The sequence below is a fragment of the Amphibalanus amphitrite genome, unplaced genomic scaffold (genome assembly GCF_019059575.1).
Source record: "Amphibalanus amphitrite isolate SeventyFive unplaced genomic scaffold, NRLGWU_Aamphi_draft 000237F_arrow, whole genome shotgun sequence".
Classification (NCBI taxonomy): domain Eukaryota; kingdom Metazoa; phylum Arthropoda; class Thecostraca; order Balanomorpha; family Balanidae; genus Amphibalanus; species Amphibalanus amphitrite.
In genome coordinates, this window is record NW_024881732.1 from 550,998 (window position 1) to 572,373 (window position 21,376).

Genomic DNA, 21,376 nt, shown 5'->3' on the forward strand with positions numbered 1-21,376 from the left:
TTCATTGGTGGTTAGTTGCAAGGCCATATATGTTATTATAGTTGGTTTTTGCTGGGATTTTGCATGATTTGTTTTATGTGTAGATCGACTGGATACTCATTATTCACTGTGTCACTATTTATTTTTAACTGGAAATCGCATATCTTTTTATATCAACATTCATTTTGATAACAATATCATTCCAGAGGCCTAACATTGAGAGGGAGCCAGAGTGAAATTTTGATCCTCAGCCAATGCTGAAGGGTAAGGTGAGAGAAAGATTTTACTGAACTCTTCAGAAAGGAATTTCAAATGTATTGATGCATTATTCATTTTCCACTATCCAGTGTGCACTTCCTGAGGACTTAGCATAGCAATTTCAAGTCCTTACTATTTGTTTGGCTGTCTTTTTCTGCACAGCAATGAAGCAAGTAAGGTTTATATAGCTCTAGCATTGACTCAGCTGTATTTTTTTCTTGCAAAAGTATGTTTTTAAGATTGCGGGTTTTTTGCGGGTTCGGCTCAGACAAAATCAGCTTGCGGGTAGTTGTGGTTGGGCAAGGGGTAGCTGCGGGGCGGGGCGGGTAATGAAATTGCAAATTTGGGGCATCTCTAAATTACGTTTTTTCGCCAGATAGATTCTGTCATTGGATAATCGGCTCCTTTCCGGATATGCTGTTGGGTGAAAATAACGTGTTGATACGAAGAACTTCATGTGAGGCGCAGAAAAGCGAGAGTGTTTCGGGGCGCCACAGTCATTGACTGACGTCGGGAGAAGGAAACGTTTGTGTTTGCTTGGCTGTGAATATTTTTCTAGCCAAAGTGTGTTTACATTGAAGATGAAGAACTGGCAGCTGCAGTTAAGCAGAAAATCCGATGTTTCGTCATGAATCCTGGCGTACCTAGGGACATAATTATTGTTGGTACCTTTTGGTACCACTGGGCGTTAGGCTAAGCGTTTTTTCGCAATTTCGTGCGTGTGCGGTCTGTGCAGACGCGTAACAATGCTCAACGGAGTGATGCAGACAAATTGCCATTTGCCGCGCCATCCCTCAAGGGGACGCTATCGCCTAAAGAAATTGGGTGCGTAAGAGGGGCGCCTGTGAGGCCATAGGGGCGCCCATATGCGAAAGATGGGCGCCTATAAAGTTCATAGGGGCGCTTCAATGCAAATGAGGATGTCCATAGGAGCAACTTTGATGCCCATAGGAGCACCTGCATGCGAATGAGGGGCACCCTTGAAGCCTATACGAGTGCTTCTGAGGTCCATGAGGCCCATAGTATGTGTAGGGGCACCAACAGGCAAAAGGGGCGCCCATGAAGGTCAAAGTCGAACTTCTATAACAAAGCCTGGCCACTGCATCCCAAAGATGAACGCCTCTGAGGCCTATAGAAAGAGGTGCGCCTGTGAAGCCCATAGGGGGCCTCAGTATGAACGAGGGGCGCCTGTTAGGTCTAAAGAGGCGCTCCTCTTTCGCCCACATGCGGAAGACGGGCGCCTATGAAACCCATGCGAAAAGGGGCGCCTGTGTAGGCAGAGAGTCGTTTGTGCAACGTTTCTCAGGGACGGTGAGCCGTTTACGGCAAATAGAATCTAAAAAGGAGTCGGAGGGGGAGCGCCTTCGTCGCCGCTTAAAACTAGTGCATTCATTGCTGATTGCCGGCCATTCACGGCGTGACGTGTTGCAATGTTGCATTGATTTTGGATAGGATGTTTGCCCTATAATCGCTGGTATTATTGCGGGTACTCCTGCGTAGCAGTCATGTGGTCAAGGCCCCAAATAAATTTTGCTTGGGGGGAAGGGGAAGGGGCACGGTTTGGACATCGTCCTGTTGTTTAGGAAGGCTGTTGCTGTTGTTCAGGTAGATGTGGGTAACGACGGCACATCCCAGTGCAGTTTGTGCGGTAGTATACAGAGGAAATATTGATGCGGATGGTAGTGAGTAGCAGTGGTGTCAATTACGGAAAATCGGAATACCGATACCAAACCAAATACCAACCAAAACCGTGGGGAAATACCGAAACCAAACCAACTTGGGAAAATGAGGAAAATACCAACTTTTTACCGATTTCTTAGCCTCTTATACATAAGAGAGGGTTCATGATACCAACAAAATACCAAACACATTACGATTGAAATACCAAATACCAAGTTGGTATCGGTTTGGTATCGGTATACCAAAAAGTTGGTATCCGATTGACATCTCTAGTGAGTAGTGACAGACGAGTTCCTGCAGACCTGCTGCTTGGTCAGTGGTACGTACAGTAGGTCTACAAAAAAAGTCCCCCGCTCCAGAGGCGGCCGGCCGGCCGAACCCCCGGATTCCAGCCCCGACTCTATTGCGCAGGCCGCGGCAGCGACACGGGTCAGGTCGCGGCGCCCGGCGAGTGGGTCAGTTGGCGGCGGCCGGCCGTGGAGTGAGGACGCCGTGTGAGGGGCGCAGAGATGCCGCAGTGCAGAGGAGGGGGAAGATAGTGACTCTGCACTATGCCGGAAATGATGCCTTTGTGATCTAAATTAAACACCCGCAGACGCAGTGCATATCCTCCCTCGCCCCATTCCTATTTTATCATAACCCTTCAATAATCCGTAATGACCATTCAACGCAAGCAAGCAAACAAAACAACCCGTTTAGCGGCGACATCATCTCGGATAAAAAAGCGACAGTAATGATTAAAATAGACATAGCGCGAGAGCAAATCGAGGGGTATATATGTATCACATACCCAGCATTTTATTCCCATCTAGCAAATCAAGATTGGGGATCTTGTCCAACAAGTCAGCGGCCGTTCTAGTTAGACACAGATAAATGCTTTGTTTTCGGTCGCATCATTATCTGCAATAATTCGAAGCGAGGTTTAACCCTCGGCGGCCGAGAAGAAGGGGTGAATGCCGCCACCATGTATTTTTTTTTTTGCGGTAGCTCAAAGCACATTTATGATATAAGGCTGACATTTCACATGCCTTGCATTTGATTCACGCCGGATCATTTGAAATCAACCACGTTTTCAGGTCACTGGTCACACACGCGCACTGCAGCGGGTCTGAGCCGAACACGAACTGCAGGGGGGGGGGGGGGGTTGAAAACAACCCCCCCTGAGATCTCGAAAACGGCGCAACGTAGCGACAAGCGGTAAACGGCGTTGGATAGGTTGAGATGAGATCTACAAGAAATACAAAGATCATTTTTGGGTCAGGTCAAAAACGAGGTCACCAGAGGTCACCGAAGACAAAATGTTACGATTTTCACAACAGGAATTTCGCGGTAGTTTTTCTTGAATAACTTGTCTTGCACACAAGACAGAGGATCGATTCGAACGCCATCGTTCTTAGCTCGTCAGGGCGCATCGAATGATATATAATATGACCTCGAAAGGTCAAGTTGAAAATTTGACCTCAGGTCAAGGTCATGACCTGACCGAAATAGGTCATGTTGCATATCATTCGATCCGCATTGACGAGAAAAACACGATAAACGTCGAACGGAGTCTCTATCTCTATTCAATCTCAAGTTATTGAAGAAAAACCGCTGGTGACCTCAGGTGACCTAAGATGACCTGGAGATCACCTTCCAAAGGTCATAAGTGATATGTTTCGGTGAAATCACCAACAGGGACCTGTAATACTATTATCCTGAGCGTATTGAAGTCATAGGATGGCATTCAGAGTAAGTTGAAATTTCTCCCATTGATTTATAATGGGCCGGTCGCAAAAATGACCTGACCTTAGGTCATCGATATAAAAATTCCGAGATATACAAGTTGTAGCTCGTGATGACTTTACTATTTCCTGTGGGTTTCAAGATCATATCTCAACAACTGTGGGCTTGGTAGGATTGCAAACTTCGAAATTGACGTTTCGAGGTAGGGTCACTTGACCTGACCTGGTGACCTGACCTAAGGTCACCTGGGGTCAAAATTCTTACTCAAGGTGTGCAAAAGTTGGGAGAACAGGTATGCAAAATTTGGCGGCGCTACGCGCCGCCATTTTCTCGCGATTAGCGAAAAACCACAAGGGGGTTGAAAACAACCCCCCCCTGCAGTGCGCGTGTTAACCATGGCGTCTTAACCCTCGCCGGCCGAGGGGGGTGCCGCCCCCAATAGTTTTTTTCGCGATAGCTCCGAACACGCTGGGGATAGAAAGCTGAAACTTGGCATACCTAACCTTTGATTCAAGCCGGATCTTTTGACACCAACCGCATTTTGGGTCAGGTCAGGTCACTGACCTATAGCGTCATAAGTGAGCCTCTGCACGGTCTTCCGATGTCGCAACTTCGCAACGCCCTCACTGCCAGAGGAGGTGTCACAGGGAAATGAAACTTGCAGGATCTAGTATCCATTATGAGTCTCACAACTTGTATATCTCGGATTTTTCCTAAAGGTCATATGAGGTCAGGTCATTTTCGCGACCTCACCATTAGGTATAAGTCAATGGGGAAAAATGAAAACTGCTATTCTGGCGCTGGGAACGATCTCCAACTACCTCAAGCACACATAATCGTGATTTGATGCACTCCTTGCAAGGTTAGATGCGTCACTTTTGCAATTTTGACCTTGCGTGACGTCATTTATGACGTCATCAAGGTCATATTAGTTTTTCGTCAATAACTCCGGATCAAATTGAGCTAGCGAGTCGGGAAAGCCACCAATGGACTCAGGAAGACCTGCCAAATCGAATGATATGTAACATGACCTCTTTCGACCAACTTCGTGACCTGGGGGTGCTGACCTGACCTTGACCTAAGGTCAACACCCCAAGTTGACCTGACCCGGACAAAAAGTATATCATTCGACGCGCCTGAGCAAGGCGAACACGATGCTGCCAAAATTGCGGCTCCGCGGCCGTTTTTTGCGACGTTATTCACCAAAAACTGAACCGTACCTTGGGGCACTTGACCTGACCTCAGAGGTCACCGGTTGACCTAGGACCTTAAAATCGGGTACCAATCTCTGCGTCTCGTAGCGGCGCACACGCTCGTTTTTTCCGCGACGCGCTAGCTCTACCTGGGGCGAAACGGCGAGGGGGGTCGTAACCACCCCCCCCCCTCGGCCGGCGCGTATGTAAAAAACCAATAGGTCCGGCGAGGGTTAAGTAAACCTCTGCACGGTTGTCGGTTATAAAATGATGCAAACCCGCAATGCACTTAGTGTCAAGCATAACCCGCGCCCCGCTGGGGGGGGGGGGCAGAATCTGCCCCCCCTCCCGTTTTTCGCCAATAACTTCTAAACGCGTTAAGCCAGCGACGTAAAACTTTCAGTACCTTATCATACATCAATTTGACACGTTCCCTGAAAATTTGAGCGAAATCCGTCGGAAAATTTTTGAGAAATTGACGTTTTAGTGACGTCATGTTCGCCATTTTCGCCTAAAAAACGGCAAAATTTCAAACGCCGCTAACTTCTTCATTTTTAAAGGAATCAAGACGTAACAAAAAAAGTTATACGTGATTCTACTTTGTCTATCAAATGGCTATCTCGGTTTTTTGAACTTTTTGGATTTTGGCCAAAATTTTTCCAAAAAACTGACTTTTTCGGGAAAATATTTATAAAATCCAAAATTTTGAGTTTATCGAAAAAACCGGAATATATGTCAAAGAAGTGGTCTATGTGCACCTACATACCAATTTTTAGAAGAATCGGTTCAAAAATGTGGGAGTTATTCAAAATTTTATGACGTCACGACACACAAAAATTTTTAAAAATGATTTTTTTGGAAGTTCTAGACCTCGTACGGAAATGAAAATAGCACCATTCGATTCACCGTGAAAAACTGCATCGGATAGACACCTTTTTAGGCCTTAACAACCAACTTCAAAATTTGACCTCACTTGACCTGACCTTGACCTGACCTTGACCTGACCTCGACCTGAAATTCATCCAGAGGTGGTCCATATCACTTATTGAGTGTGCCTATTGAATTCCATGAGTAAAATGACCCATAAAACATGTGTCGCACATGCCCTTTTCTATATTTTGTTTTTGGTGACCTGACCTGACCTGACCTGACCTTGACCTTGACCTTTGAATGACATTGTGTGCAACGAATATTGTCTTGGTAGTCTAAGAACACGTTTTGGGCAATCAGTCTCAGTCCATTCTTCGGCAACTACGGTGCAAGGCCGATACTGTAGAAACTTGCATTTTGTACCCTTGACCTGACCTTGACCTGACCTCTGACCTACTTAAGCAAAAAAATTCGGACTCTTAAGATCCGCCTTGTTGAGAGCTTTCGATTGCCGTTTTCCCCGTCTTTCTACGACCATCGGTTCGGAAGTTAGACAGGGGGGGCAGAATCTGCCCCCCCCCCCCAGCAGGGCGCGTATGGCTGAATAGCCCAGCGGGGCGCGGGATAATGGAGAAATATGGAAACTGTTAATTTGGCGTCGGAAATGATCTAAAATTACACCTCAAGCACTTCAAATCGTGACTTCATACAATCTTGGCAAGGTCTAATGCTTCACTTTTGCATTGTTCACCTTGTTTGACGTCATTTATGACGTCACTAGGGTGATAGGAGTGGTTCGTCAATAACTCCCGATCAAAGTGAGCTAGCCAGTCGGGACAGCCATCTTTGGACTTTGCAAGACTTGCCGAATCAAATGTTATGCAACATGTCCTCCTTTCAAAAGCTTCGTGACCTGTGTTGCCCTAACATGACATTGACCTCAGGTAAACATTCTAAATTGCTTCACCTACACAAAAAAGCATATAAATCGACGCGTCTGAGAACAGAAAACACGATTGTATCGAAATGACGATAATGCGACCATTTTTGCGAAGTTATTTACCAAAAACCGATCGAATGCCTTGGGGCCCTTGACCTGCCCTAAGAGGTCACTGATATTTGAAAATGGGGTACCAGTCGCTGCGTCACGTAACGAAGCAAGCGCTCGTTTTTTCCGCGAGGCTCTAGCAGCTAGCTCAATTATAGGAGCTAAACATGGGGTTGGGGGATCGTTCCCTTCTCACTCACTATTTTTTGGCCGGGATAGTGTTTGCAATTATTGTTAAAATCTAGCATTTTCAGATTTCAAATAACCCATTTTGCCCGCCCAAGTCTTTCAATTCAAGGTCATAACACCAGGTCACGTCAAGTGACCTTACCTCAAGGAAAGTTCCTGTGCTCATCATATCTAAATACACCGACTAACCGATCGCTTTAGAACTTTCAGCGATTTCAATGGGCAACACTATATGTATTTGAAACGTTTACTTTGCAAGTTTGACATTGTTGACAGTAAGGCCGGGTCAATTTTGTGATCGCTCAAGTCAATGGGAGAAAATTGAACTGCGCTTTTTTGGACGGAACGCTTAATAAACACTATGAAAACACGTGGTGCTTGATGAGATACAATACTGAATGAGAAAATTGTTTGTTTTGTTGGGAGCCATCTTTTTCGGTCTGAAAAGGCCCTTGCAGAGCTATGACATAACTATGCGCTGGTGTAGTAATTGGGTTGTGCGAGCCAGCGACAGTGATCTGCGGAAGCGAGACTGTTCCCGTGGGACGATTGCCCTGTCGGGACGGTCCAGCCGTCTCCCAAACGGTCACCCGAAGAGGATTATGTGTCCTGGAATGGATCCGACATCAACTACAGGTTGGCTGGTGGGGTGACCTCCAGTCCAGAGAGGGAAACATGAAGACTAGGGGCGATGTGGATTGTTTTTTCCTGAGGATAGCGAGGACGGAAGGGATCTAGCACCCTTGACCCTTCCTTATACTGAACGTATCTCAGGCTGTTAAATCTCCTAAGCGTTTTTTTCTCGACATCGTCAAGGTGTCATTAATAGAAATATGAAATCCGGGAGAATAAATTAAATATAGAAATTTTGACCAACAGCACATTATCAGTTGCGTTAAACATACTAGTAAGCATGATCACACACCCAGCTTATATATGAGCCATGTCATAATCATTTTTGATAGACATGCTTAAGTTATGAAATCATCTAAAGTGTTTGTAAAGTTCCACGATACGAATCTAATATCCTGCTATGCATCATGACCATTTCTGGTCAAGTCATGTCTTTGAACATAGGCCAAATTTTTCAAATGACCTTTATAGATCAACTTTTGATTCATTCGAAGCGTTTTTTTTTATAAGAGGAACACGAGGCTGGTAAAATTAATTTCAAGCAAGTTTTAAGCTAAAAACTTTTAAGTGTTTGTGGAAAAGCAATTGGTTTTCTCATAATACCGATGGTGGCAGTTGCTGTTATTTACGTGCTAAGCCGTTCGCCTTTATTAAATCTGACAATATTATTCAGACATAGCGGTAAACGAGCTGATTGTTGTGTTAGGTTAGGCTCGGTCGATTTCAGAGTGGGAAGGATGACAGGAATTAGGGGGAGACAGGGGGCCTGGGCGAGAGTCCTGGACCTCATGCTCCGCTGGGGCCGAGCCCATCACGTGGGTTGGATTGCCCTGACACATGGATAGCCCTGGGCGGTGTTTCCCGGCCCTGCGTTGCAGCACGCTGCGCTGCGCTGCTGCATTGTTGCGGCGGTTGATATGAATTCGGCTCCACGCTAGCGTTGCGAGCTCCCGAGTCTGTTGATTTTTCCATGGAAACTGGAAACCCAATGCACCGGTGCGCGCACGCACCCAGTCCAAGCAAAATTTTACCACCGATGACCTCTGATGACATGACCTCTGGCTCTGACCCGATCTAAAATTGGCTGAAGTATATTTCTTCTTTTTGCTACTTTTGACGCTACTTCGAATGCCACTTAAATGCCCAAAGCTGAGTTATAAGAATGATGCTCAATCCCCATTTTCCCTCCAACAGGGCGTGCATAGGCATTCCTGTGGGGCACGGGCTAACAATGACTTTCTCATAATCATTGTGGCCATGAACATCTACTGCTATTCTTCAACACCGGTTTCGCTGCGCTGAGCGGCGGCCGTCCCGTTTGTTGGATTCTACAGCTGGCTGGCGGAAAGCGTTACCGGCCGCCCGTCCACCGCCCGCGGGCCGGACCGAGCGGTCCCGCTGACCCTATCTGACCTGAGCCCGGCGCGATATGGGACAGGCAGACGGGGGTTCGGCTCAGCGAAGGCAGCGCCCACTGGTGCCGGGGACTTTTTTAATAGACCTACTGTACACCTGATAATGCTGCATACGCCGGCCCCCGCCGAAGTTAGTTGGTAGCACTGCTGCTCCACGGCGTACATTTCCTACCAGCCCATAGGGTTTACATGTTAAATGGCCTGTTTTCGGCGAGCGATATCTCGGTCAAACTTTGAAGGAATCAATGGTTCTTAGTCTCAAATGATAGATCGATGAATTTTCTTTCGACAATTCCTCTACCATTTTTCACGAAACCCAGCCGATCTTCTACGGCGTACAGGGTAAAGATTTCTCTGCACGCCAGCACCCGCGATCCGCCTCTCCGATCGTCGGCGCGCGGTCCTCGGTAGCGCAGTCGGTAGCGTATCGGGCTACGGATCCGAGGGTCGTGAGTTCGAATCCTGGGAGCGCCGTGTGATTTCGGCTAGAATTGAATGATGTAGAATCTTGAATGCTTGCGTAATCAATTATGAATAGCTAATTGAATGTATCTGCGCACTAATCGGCCCCCAAAACCTCTTATTTAAGAAATTTAAGAAATGAATGTCACGTGCGCGTCACGACTGCCAACCATAAGCGCTACCATATGCTAGTTTGAACTAACTTTTTGCTAGTCCCGACCACATATAGTAGGTTTTCTAGTAGTTATACTAGAAATTCCTACCAAAGTTCGTCCTACCCGTCACTCAATATACCCTGGCATACGCCGCGACGGATGCAGACTGGATTAGACTAGGCTCAGCCATGAAGGCGAATGCATTGTACTTACGTCAGGCTGTCCTGTCACTAGAGTCATCTGTGGTGCGTGACGCGTGGTGCGTGACGCCCAGAGACGTACTTACATGGAGAAGTATAACGGCTAGAGCCTAGAAGTATGACGTGTTGACTACTGCAACGTGTGACTCAGCGCAAGTAGCGCTGCACGATCCGGTTGAAGTCCATTTTGGAGATCTGTCTCGTTGGTTGTTGGATTAGATTTGGTAGGTATAGCGCGTATATTGCAGTGCATGAACTGTAACCACAGACTGTGCTGGATCTTGAACTATGGGCTTCATGCTTATTTTCATAATTTTGAAAGAAATTATAACACAGATTGTAGAGCAATTGCCGGTAATCACTTTCAGAAAACTGTTAGTTTTGTCATTTGTATAAAGATATTTGTGCATTGTAGGACAATAAACAACCGTAAAAGCCTTGAAACCTGGGCTGCAGAGTCGAGGTCGGGAGTCGGTCGGAGTCGATATGTCTAACTGAAGTCGGAGTCAGAGTCGGAGTCAATTGTGGAACCCGGAGCCGGAGTTCGAGTCGCCGAAAATTCCGCGACTCCGCAGACATGCCAGGGCTGCGGAGATGGAGTGGGAGTTAGAGTCGGTCGGAGTCGACAAGCATGTCTGGAGTCGGAGTCGGAGTCGGGGTTGATATGTAAAAGTCTGAATTGGGGTCAGAATCAGTCACTGAAAATCCATCGAATCCGCAGCCTTGCTTGAAACAGTACAGTTCTTCACAAGACCGACCCTCCACCAGGTGAATAATAGCATTGATCTTTATAGCAGTTTGGCATAGCATGCAGTAATGACGTCATAATCTGACAACTTGAAAAACATAAGCGGAGAGCCTTTGCCATAATGTTGCCGATAAGTACGTCTTCTAATATTCTAATTTTCACGAATGAGCTGCAAAGTCTTCTTGGCAAACATAACTTGTATGCTGCTAAAATACATGTTTTTGCGAAAATATGATGTCATTAACGCCCAGTGGTACCAAAAGGTACCACTTCAAAAAAGTATATTTCTGGATTTCGCACATTTACCAAACTCACATGGTACCCTTAGGGGACCATTACCTCTAAATAGGCAAATGGGCATTCGTGTGCGTTCGCTGGGGAATTACGGGCGTTAATGGGTTAAGTGATTCTGTTAGTGCGGGAGAGGCAGATGGAGCCTGGCCGGTGGGTTCTGCCTCAACGCGGGGCTGATGGGGTAAGGTGCAGCCCATATACAAAAAAGTAAAAGCGTTGGAAATATCGCTTTACAAAGTCAGAGCATTTAGCATGGAAACGCTATGGCCCTAGGAACTGAATGTCGTGGCGAATTTCGATGCAACCAAATTTCGGCGGGGACTTGCATCCACCTGCCGCTGGTCAGCCGTGCCACGGACGCTCTGGACTTGTCGCTGCCGGTGCTGGCCGATCTGGCCGCGCTCTGGGCCGACTGCGCCGAGCCACTGCGGCCATGGTGCCCGACCTGAACCAGCAGTAGCTGACGCCGGGGGGGGGGGGGCGCTCGGCGAGGCCGGTGCTAGTCGGAGATGGGGCCGCTGCCGGCTGCGGTGTCGCGCGGTGCAGCTGCTCGGCACGCTGGCCACGCCGCCGCCACCGGCTTGATGGCAGACAGCTTGCAGGCGCAGCTGGCCGCCTGGAGTCGGCGGCCTGTGCTTGAGCTGGCCATGGCATTCGGCATTCGCTGACATGAAGACCAGCCAGTGACCGTATACATTCCTGCCGCGTGTCGTCCAGCTGGCGCTAAGCTCCGGCAACGCGGAGCTAAGACCTCCGGGCTCCGCGTGCCAGCTTGCTGAAAGCCGTGACCGCCTTCACACTAGGTGAACCGCTTGCTACACGGCGCTATCACGAATAAGGCATTTACGCGATAATAACCAGTTTAGAAGTCTTGTAGGTACTTACGCGAAAAGCTGAACAAAGGGGTCCAAATGGGTGAATTCCAGATAAAAAGGTCAAATTAGGTCACGCTGGGTCATTTCAGGTCACTAGGTCACCCTGGGTCAGGTCAGGTCACAGAGGTCACCCAGGGTCACGATGGGTCAGGCCAAGTCACAGAGGTCACCTTAAGTCGCAATGGGTTGGATCACATTGGTCAGGGCTATCATGGGCCGATGACGTCATTCCTGCTCATCAGCTGGCTACAACATCGGCCTATGGCACAGCATTACGGTGTCACCCCCCTGGTTTGACCTTGAGATGGCACCAGATTTTGTCGACAGATGTGGCGCAGCTTATTTTACTGCATTATTTTAGATGCTGAATATTTAGACTGTGGTGGTAAATGATACCGTGCAAATAATATTGAATCATCGGTGACATAGTTACCATTGAAACTTGAATAGCATGAATAAAATACAATAAAACTATTATTACTCTTCCGATGATTTTATTGTGTTTGCAGGCATAGGTACAAACTGAAGAGCTGAGCCTGCAGCTTACAGTTGTTCTATAACTCTTAACGCGTAATTAAAGGCTACTGAGGGCTGCAAATTTGTTTCACTTATCTTTAATAGCTTATACCCTACCTTCATCAACCATTATCTGTACGAATCTTGCATCAATCGTCACCAGACTTATTAGTTTTTTTTTTACATACCCGGGGCGTATACGCCCCGGCGCGAGAGAGGGCGGGTACGACTCCCTCGCCCTAATTGAGCTAGCCTCGCGGGAAAACAAGCATGTGTGCCTGGGACCGGGGACGCAGCGATTGATGCACGGTTTAAAAGTCTCAGGTCAACTGGTGGCCTCTGAGGGTCAGGTCAAGTGCCCCGAGGGCCACAATACGATTTCAGGTTTTGCGAAATAACTTTGCCAAAAAACGGCGCAGAGTCGCGATTTTAGTACCATCATGTTTGTCATGCTCCGGTGCGTCAAATGGTACACTTTTGTTTGGGTGGCGGTGGGGTCAACATAAGGTGTTCACTGTTCACATCGGGTCAAAGTCAGGTCAGAGGCACTCAGGTCACGAAGTTGGTCGGAGGAGGTTATATCGTATATCATTCGATTCGGTAGGTCTTCCCGAGTCCATTGGCGACTTTTCCGACTTGCCAGTTCAATTTTATCAGGAATTATTGGCGAAAAAACTTGTGACCTTTGTGACGTCACGCTAGGTTAAAGATGCAAAAGTGAAGCATTGGACATTGCAAGAAGTGCATGAAATTGCGATTCCATGTGCTTGAGCTAGGTTTAGATTATTCTCGGCGTCAAAATTACAGTTTCCGTATTTTCCCCATTGACTTGTAATGGTGACGTCACGCGATCGGCCTGACCTCATGTGACCTCTAGGAGAAATCCGAGATATACAAGTTTTGAGACTTCTAGAGGATACTAGGTCCTGTATCATCTCGCTGTGACAGCTCCTCTGGCACCGAGGGCATTGCGAAGTTTCGGTATTTTGGGACTATTGCAGAGGTTCACGTGTGACGTCATAAGTCAGTGATCTGACCTGAGACGGAAATGCAATTGGTTTCCAAAGATGCGTATGGAAGCAAAGATAGGTGTGCCAAATAGCAGCCCTCTAGCTGTAAGGTATTTTGAGCTATTGCCAAAAGTCGTGAGTGAAGCGCTACTGACTCCTCCGGTCGGCCGCCGGGGGTTAGGAGGCGTACGTACACTGTACAGGGTATCGGAAAAGCGTATTTGGAAATTCCGACCTCGACGAGCATCTGTGGTAGAAAACCACCACTTTGGTAGGGGAAACTACTGCTGTCTGCTACCATTTGCACCGGCATGTGTCGCTATAGCTGCGACATCTATGCAGTCCGCGACATCTGTGTGCGCTGATTCTAGTGAGCGATTAGCTAGGGCACCAGAGTGGATCCAGACTTTCAGTTTGAGGGTGTGGGCCGGGGGGACTCATGGCCGGCCTGATCCAGGCAGTCAAAGTTGCAGAAGGGGGGGGGGGAGGAAGGTCCAATATGATGCCACAAAAGACATGCCTATTGCCTATAGATATATACGTATGCTTTGGTATCAGCACCCAGCAGTGTGCCTCCTGAGATGTTGGTGATTTTTATCGATTCATCAAGTTGACGATTTGTTTTTCGCGGATATCTTAAAAACGGCAGCGCTCCGCGACGGTGTTTTTAAAACTTATTAGTAACTTTTAGCTTTAACTTGACCAATACCAATGTGTACCAATACATACGTATATACCTTCAGGCAATAGGCGTGGAATCATGCTGGACCTTTCTCCCCCCCCCCTCCGCTCAGCAGTACCGGACTGTTTTGTTGAGCGAAAAACCTAGTCTATGAGATTACACGTACCAAGGCCCTAAATACAAGGTTGCACGGACTTATTTCTACTAAACATACCAGAATATAGTTTCACGGTTGATTATTTAAATAATTATTCAATCAAAATTACTTTATTATTATCTCGTTATCATTTATAAGCAATTTTATAAATCAACTTTCAATTTGCTTGCCTTTTACTAGCAAAATAACTTTTCTAGTATTGGGTCAACATAGTGGTGTAGCAGTAGGAACCACATCTGGCAAAACCCCAATACCTACATACAGCATATTTACGTCTGGACAACGAGTTGCGGGGAAAAGTGCTGATTTTGTCGCAGTTTTAGGAGCCGGTGATTCGGCTGGATTTTTAGGTTACTTTTTCGTTCCGATTCCTGTATTTCATAGTGTTTAGCTTTTAAATATTTTAGTTCTCTCAGAAAAATATTACTTGCCTTATAGATTTGGTTAAATTGTTTCATTTTTATAAGCCGACCGCTAGACTAGAGTCATAAAACAATACATCAGCACTACAATTATTGTAAACAAACAAATGGAGCACCGCTTGGCTCTGTTCAAAGCAAGTTCCAAGGCCTTTTTCAAGTTCATCTGGTGTTTTCGTACTCGTGTACGTCGTTTTGTTGGAAGTTTCGGATCCCTTGTGATTGAATTATATCATATTAAAGAATCATGTTGACTGAAAACAATTCCAAGTATCCAGGAGGCTAAGGCTCCAGAGTCCTACTCCTGACTCCTGAGCCCTGAGCAATATTGATATCAAGTTGAATTTAGGAAATGTTGGTTGATAAACGCAAGTTGGTCTGGCTCACTTATCAGCAAGAAAAAGTAAAATTAAAAGAGCTTATTGGACAAAAACAAGCTATACTATTGCAGGAGATCATGAAGAGCACGCTGAGCAATACCAAGCAGAAAATGCTGGCTGATGAACGCATATTGATGTATTGGTGTGAATATTGAATTATAGCTTACAACAGCAAGATTAATTTGTGCTAACTATCGAGTGAAAAAATCTAGAATGAATGAACTCGGGCAGCTTTGCTTTGCAGAAGGGTAATGTCGTAATGTGCATTACTCAGTGTCTGGCAAATGAAACACACAATCATTCCATTGCTACTGGAGGAGACAGCTTGCCGCTTGGATCACTAAATCAGCTTAATGTTTAATGTGATGTTAATCATTACTTTGCATTTTTTGAAAAAAGGATTTTAGAAGAATTGTCAATGTGACAAATACAATCCATGCAACGATGTGATCGTATGATGTGTTCATAGTCGTGAGTGATTATTGGTCCAATATACAATAGCAAAGCTGTCAGCATTTCTTTCTGTGGATGGCCAGAAATGACTCAGAACATAGAAGTATTAGTTTTCTTCACAGGACTTGGATAAAAAGTACTGAGGGTAATCTTCCAGCAAGGAACTTTATAGTTTATTTTGACTTGGTATGAGATGTAGGCACAAGTAGGTAGGTACTTAGTCATATAGCTAGTAGTTGTGTAGGTTAGTTGGGTGCTCTTATATTAGGTTGTAGTTTGTAAATTGCCTAGTGTCCATAAAAATGTGACCTGAGGGCTGAGCATACCTGACTAACCTGACCTAACCTCAATCATCATTCATCACACATATTTGCAACCTCCCCAAGACCTGCATAGCAGTAGCACTCAGTTATAGGTAGGTACTTACCCTAGCTCCATCTCACCTGCTAACCTTCAACTTGCCAACAGTTAGCTCACCTTGCCAAGCCGTATCCAACTATCCAGGGAAACAGTCAAATGAGGAACTGGCTCATTGGGTGGCTGGTGAGAGTCTGTGCATTTAAAGTGTCTCTTCTCTGAAGCTGCTCAGCACTACAGTGTATGCCATGTTAGATGTTCAGAAAAATGTGGGAAATGATAACTAGGCTACTTTAGTGCTTTGTTCATGCTCAAGACATCAACAAGTACAAATCCTGTGGGGTAAAGCTATGAGCTGGGTGAGTAATGAGTATGTCAGGTGAGTGTGCTGTTGGACTGTAGTAAATATACAAACAAACACAGGGTCACAGTTATATTCAATCTCCACAAAAACATACAACAAAAACGCCCATGCCTCACTCCGATAGCAAATAGCTAAGCCTTGCAGTCACAAAAACGCTTTGATTTACAGGATAGGTATACAATATATCCTCTGTCCTTGGGGATCTTCCTGCCAAGTTGAAGTAAGATGACTGAACTTCAGGATTGAACAACCTTTTCTTCTTAGCCACAGCTTATATACGAGAAAGCTTGGTTGATTAACTGCCTTGAAAATTTTATGATCCATCTTCAATTCTGACATGAAGGCACAAAGAAAATAGTTCCCTCTCCTCTTGGAATACCTGCACAAAACAAAATATGTAATATTTAATAACTTCTTAGTGGATGGACAAGAGCAATTATCATAGCTTGAGCTTCCCCTCAAGTAAACCTCTGGCACTGATGGACTTCACTGACACCTCTGATCGAAGATAAACTTGAAATGTGTGAATCCTGGTGTGAATCTGTCTAGTCAATCATGCAACGGATGGAACTTGAGGTCAATATGATATTTTGCGATATACAACGTTACTTTGGAACCTTTTTTTTTTTTTTTTTTGCTCGGTCGGCCTAGTGCCATACCCGAGCATGGGGCAGTTACTCCGGCAATTTTCGCCGGGCAGCAAGTCTTACGTTAAACCGGTTTATGTGAACCCGGTAGCAAAAACAACGTGGGATCCTATCTTAATGTGGAATCAAAGCTAAGGGAGGTACTTACGTGTATAGCCAAAGAGCCGAGATGTCTGGAGTCGCAAACACAACAGTGGGAATGACTTTTATTAACAATACATAATAGACATGAACACTTGTGAGCTGGTGTCAGTGTAATGGAGCCGGGAAGCTTTCATCGCACTGACAGAAGGTATAAGACCTTCTAGGCTCCAGCCCCCCGGCGGGGCCTTGTTGTGGGGTGTAATGGTCGGGAGAAAAAGTCCTAAATAATAAAAAACCCGACGCCTAACGCGCATGTTTGCTTCATATTTTGTAACAAACGCGCAAGAACTGCAATATTACAGCACTATATGCTTCTGGAAAAAATGCAATGGTAGTGAAAACTTAGCGCTGATGGTATTCATTCTTGACCAAACGTAATCACAAAATGTTTTTGTAGTAACTATTAAATTCCAGCCAAAAACAGTGCACGGGTTAAAAAAGAATCATTCCAATGACGGTCCATTCTTGCGGTCCTGAAATCGCCACTATTTCCGGCCTCTCCAACGCAACTCGTTGTCCAGACGTAAATATGCCTACATACAGCAGAAAAGCAGCCACCAGGCGTCGCTACAGTCTCAGCACAGATGTCGCGCGCGTCGCCAATCGCCAAACTACCGATTTCCATAAGGCTGCATATGTACAGATATGTAACGGAAAGTCGCCCTTAAGGATTACGCTTACATCCTTTGCTTATCAGGTCGATGGTTGGAAATTGGGAGGGTCTCGGCTATTTTCGACCACGGATATGCGTTTATCACATGATGAGAAACATGCTGATAAGCGTTTTATGTGTCATAACAGCACTAAAGTATTTTTAATCATTTTTCAAAAATAGCCGTTCTGCCGTATCTTTCAGTGCAAGGTGCCGTCGGTCATCCCCGACGTGACGTCACGCCGGGGATTTCCAGATTTTCCTACTAGACTTCGACGCCCCCTGACACGTACTGTCTGTCAAAGCAATGGAATGACCGTAACATACGTGGGAGAGACGAAGCGCCCGGTGCGCTTACGATTCAATGAACACCTGAGGGACGCGCTCAACAAAACACATGACACCCCCATGGGAGATCATTTTCAAGAGTGCCACTCCACCGACGAAGGAGGCAATCCTCTCAAAGTAAGCATTTTGTATAAGTCGAAAGACCACCCAGATAGGAAAATCGCGGAATCCCTCCTCAGTGCCCCAAAATTGCAATTTGGCTTTGTGTCAGAGTGGAAAATTTGAGCCCGAAAAGGCCAATGTGAGTGGAAAATGGGAAGCAAAACGTGGGATCTGAATTTGATAAATGAGGGAAAAACTTAACGATTTCAGTGCGAATTCAGTGCTACGGCACTGGGCTTGGGTGTTATTTCACTCACTTATGCGAAAAGACCATTTGGGAGTGGGAAAATCACTTCGAAACTCATATGCAAGAGTGGAAAATAATTCGCCATTGGGTGTCGTCTCCCACCCAAATCAACATATTTTGGGACACTGTCCCTCCTGATCCAAAAGAAGCGCCCAAAGCTCAACTCCAATATGTCTTCATGGCCCATACTATAGACTGATAGCTGTTTTCATTATCCACTGGCTGTCATTGAAATTTGTTGTGTGGATAATTGTTACTGCGCTTGATTCGAAGATGTATACATATGTATGATTGTCTAAACCGCACCTTTTACGACACGATCTATTACGAGACTTTCGAAGTGTTTGTATTGTTATTGTCGTTGTCTTCTTCCTTTTTTAATGCGACACGATCTATTTATCACGACTACGACCAAGACGAACCATATTCATGTATGGGGAATTGGGAATGCTCGCATATTAGTTGTATGCACTTGTATGATTGTTAAAACCGAACCGACCTTTTACGCCATAATCTGCTACGAAACTTCCGAAGTGTTTATATTGTCATTGTTGTCACTTTTTTAATGCGACGCTATCTATTCATCACGACCACGACCAAAACGAACCTTGTATATGTTACAGGCTATATACATATTTGTGTGGGTGTGCTCGCATATTACTTTTGATGGTCATGTATGTATGTATATGTGAATATGTGAAGTGAATAGGTAGATTCGGAACAGCTTGGGATATGATCGATTAAGTTCAGATTTCTGATTTTAAGAAGACCACCTTGTACATCACGTGTGAGAATTCAAAAAATGTAGCTTGGCGGCAGTTATAAAACTTGGTTATCAATTGTTTCATGTGGCTTCACCCGCTTGAGAATGAACTGTTGTTCGAAAATTTGCCAAACAATATAATATTTACTTTTTATTGAATTTCCATTTAATTATCGAGGAAACGGTCATTTAAAATCCTAACTACCGTATAAGAGAGGTAGAATCATCCCGCGATTTCCAATGAACCGGTCGCTAAGCATTAGCGTGACGTCACTGGTGGAGACCGGGCGGTGCCCGGCTCCAAGCTGTGCGTCGGGTACATCTGGCACCGTATAGTTATTATTACTGAACGTAACGACAACTAATGACTTTTTACAACTTTTTTACTCACCTAGAGCTGATTTCCTTGCCGGTACATTGTCGACCCGATCGGGGGAGGATTTTGCTTCCCGGTTGCACTAAGGCATACCGGGGACGACCCGATCCCCAGGGTTGACAATCATGGGATATGGGTCGGATGGGCGGCTTCGCGACGGGAGAAGGAACGATTACAATTGTTGTGTTCCGCACCGCCGATTGCATTCTCTATCTGCAGGGCCCCACAGGGCTCGGAAGAACACCTTATGTGCTCCGAAGAGCCACATTTCTCTCCATAAGAGCCCCACACCGGCTTTTTAGTGTCCCTTGTCGGCCTTTGAGGGCCCCTTGCCGGCTTCTCAGGGCCTAATGGCGACCTCTGAGGCTTACTTGCCGGCCTCTGATGGCCTTTACCGGCCTATCAGGGACCAGCAGCTCTAAGGGTTCCACACACGCCTGCGATGGCCCCCTAAACCAATGGTTGAAGGCCCCCACAACGGCGCCTGCGAGGGCCCTCACCGGCAACTGTGAAGGCCTCACACCGGTGCCTAGCTGAGGGCACCACACTGCCACGGTCTCTCGAGTGCAACCGGCACCCCTGAATGAGGTCCCGAAACCAGTGCTTCTTAAGGCCATAAGATCGGCGGCTCTGAGGGCTCAACGCCGGAGCCTCATCGGACGGCCACTCACTGGTGACTTTTGAGGGCCCCACACCGACGACTCTGAGGGCCCCACTGGCGTCTGAGTGTACCTTGCTGGTCTCTAAGGACTCCACAGGCCTCCCGAAGGCACCGCAGACCTCTTGAGAGCCCCTTGTCTGTCTCTGAGAGCCCCTGCCGGCCTGTGAAGGGTTCGAGCCAGCAGCTCTAAGGGTCCCACACCAGACTGTGACGACCCCACACTGCAGTGTCTCTGAGGGCCCGCAACGGCAACTGTGAGGACCCTCACTGGCGCCTCTGAGGGCCCACAGCGGCACCTCTGGGGGCCCCGCACCAATGCCTCCGAGAGCCTCACACCGGTACCTGCGAGGGCCCACACCAGTGCCTCCAAAGGCTTCATAACCGGCGGCCCTGAGGGTCCTACATACACGGGTGATTTTAAGGGGCCTACCGAAGGCACCACACAATTCCTTAGTCTCGCTGAGCTTCTATCCCAATCCCAAACTGGTTTCCATCCCAATTCTGGCTCAACCTATTAGCAGCGCACTCCCCCCCCCCCCCCATGGGTCAGCAGCGCCGCGCCGGTGCCGGGGGCCAGAGCCATCGGGGCGGCAGTCGGCCACGCGCACCCAGACTCAATGGTTAGCGCTTAGCACCGGCGGCTAGCGCACGCCCGGTGCGTTATCGGCCGTGAGCCGCTCCAAAACCGCTGCAGTAACTGGTCGATATAGGTAGTAAGCAGAGGCAGAGATGCAGGTGGATTGATGGCTGGCAGGCTTTTGTGTTTTACGAGGGTAAAGGGTCGAAGTTGGCTGCTAAGTGCTGAGCGGATTTTATCAGATGCCGGTTCACTATGACCTTTGTCCGGGTCCTGGTACCCTGACGCACTCTTGGAGATCCGAATCACAGCAAAACTCCATCCACAACTGTATCTATACGGCTTACGCTTTTCTGAAAACGTCTGCGTTCGTTTGGCCTTCTGCGGGCCCGGCCGGCCCCGATTGGCGGTCCACCAGTGACATCACCGGTAATGTTCAGCTGATTGGCGAATAATACATGGAAAGAATCAAAGAACCGGGACGACATCCCCCTGTACTTTTTCAGCTTTGTAGTGTGCGCTGGTGGCTTTCATTGGAGTAAATCAGACAATGAGGATTGGTCAACATAGGAGTTACCCAGAAATTCGAACAATCCTCAAGAGCAAAATAATATGGGCCAGGTTTCATGTGGACTTGCCCCCCCCCCTCACCAACTAAAAACGCGCAAAGGCTCCCTTGGGCACAGGAGCTCATGTCTAGCTTTTCCACCTTGTCAGGGATCTCGCTGGATCTCGCTAGAGACTTCGCTTGGGTGACCCTTGACCATCGACTATGAGGAGCACACTGGCTTTCACAG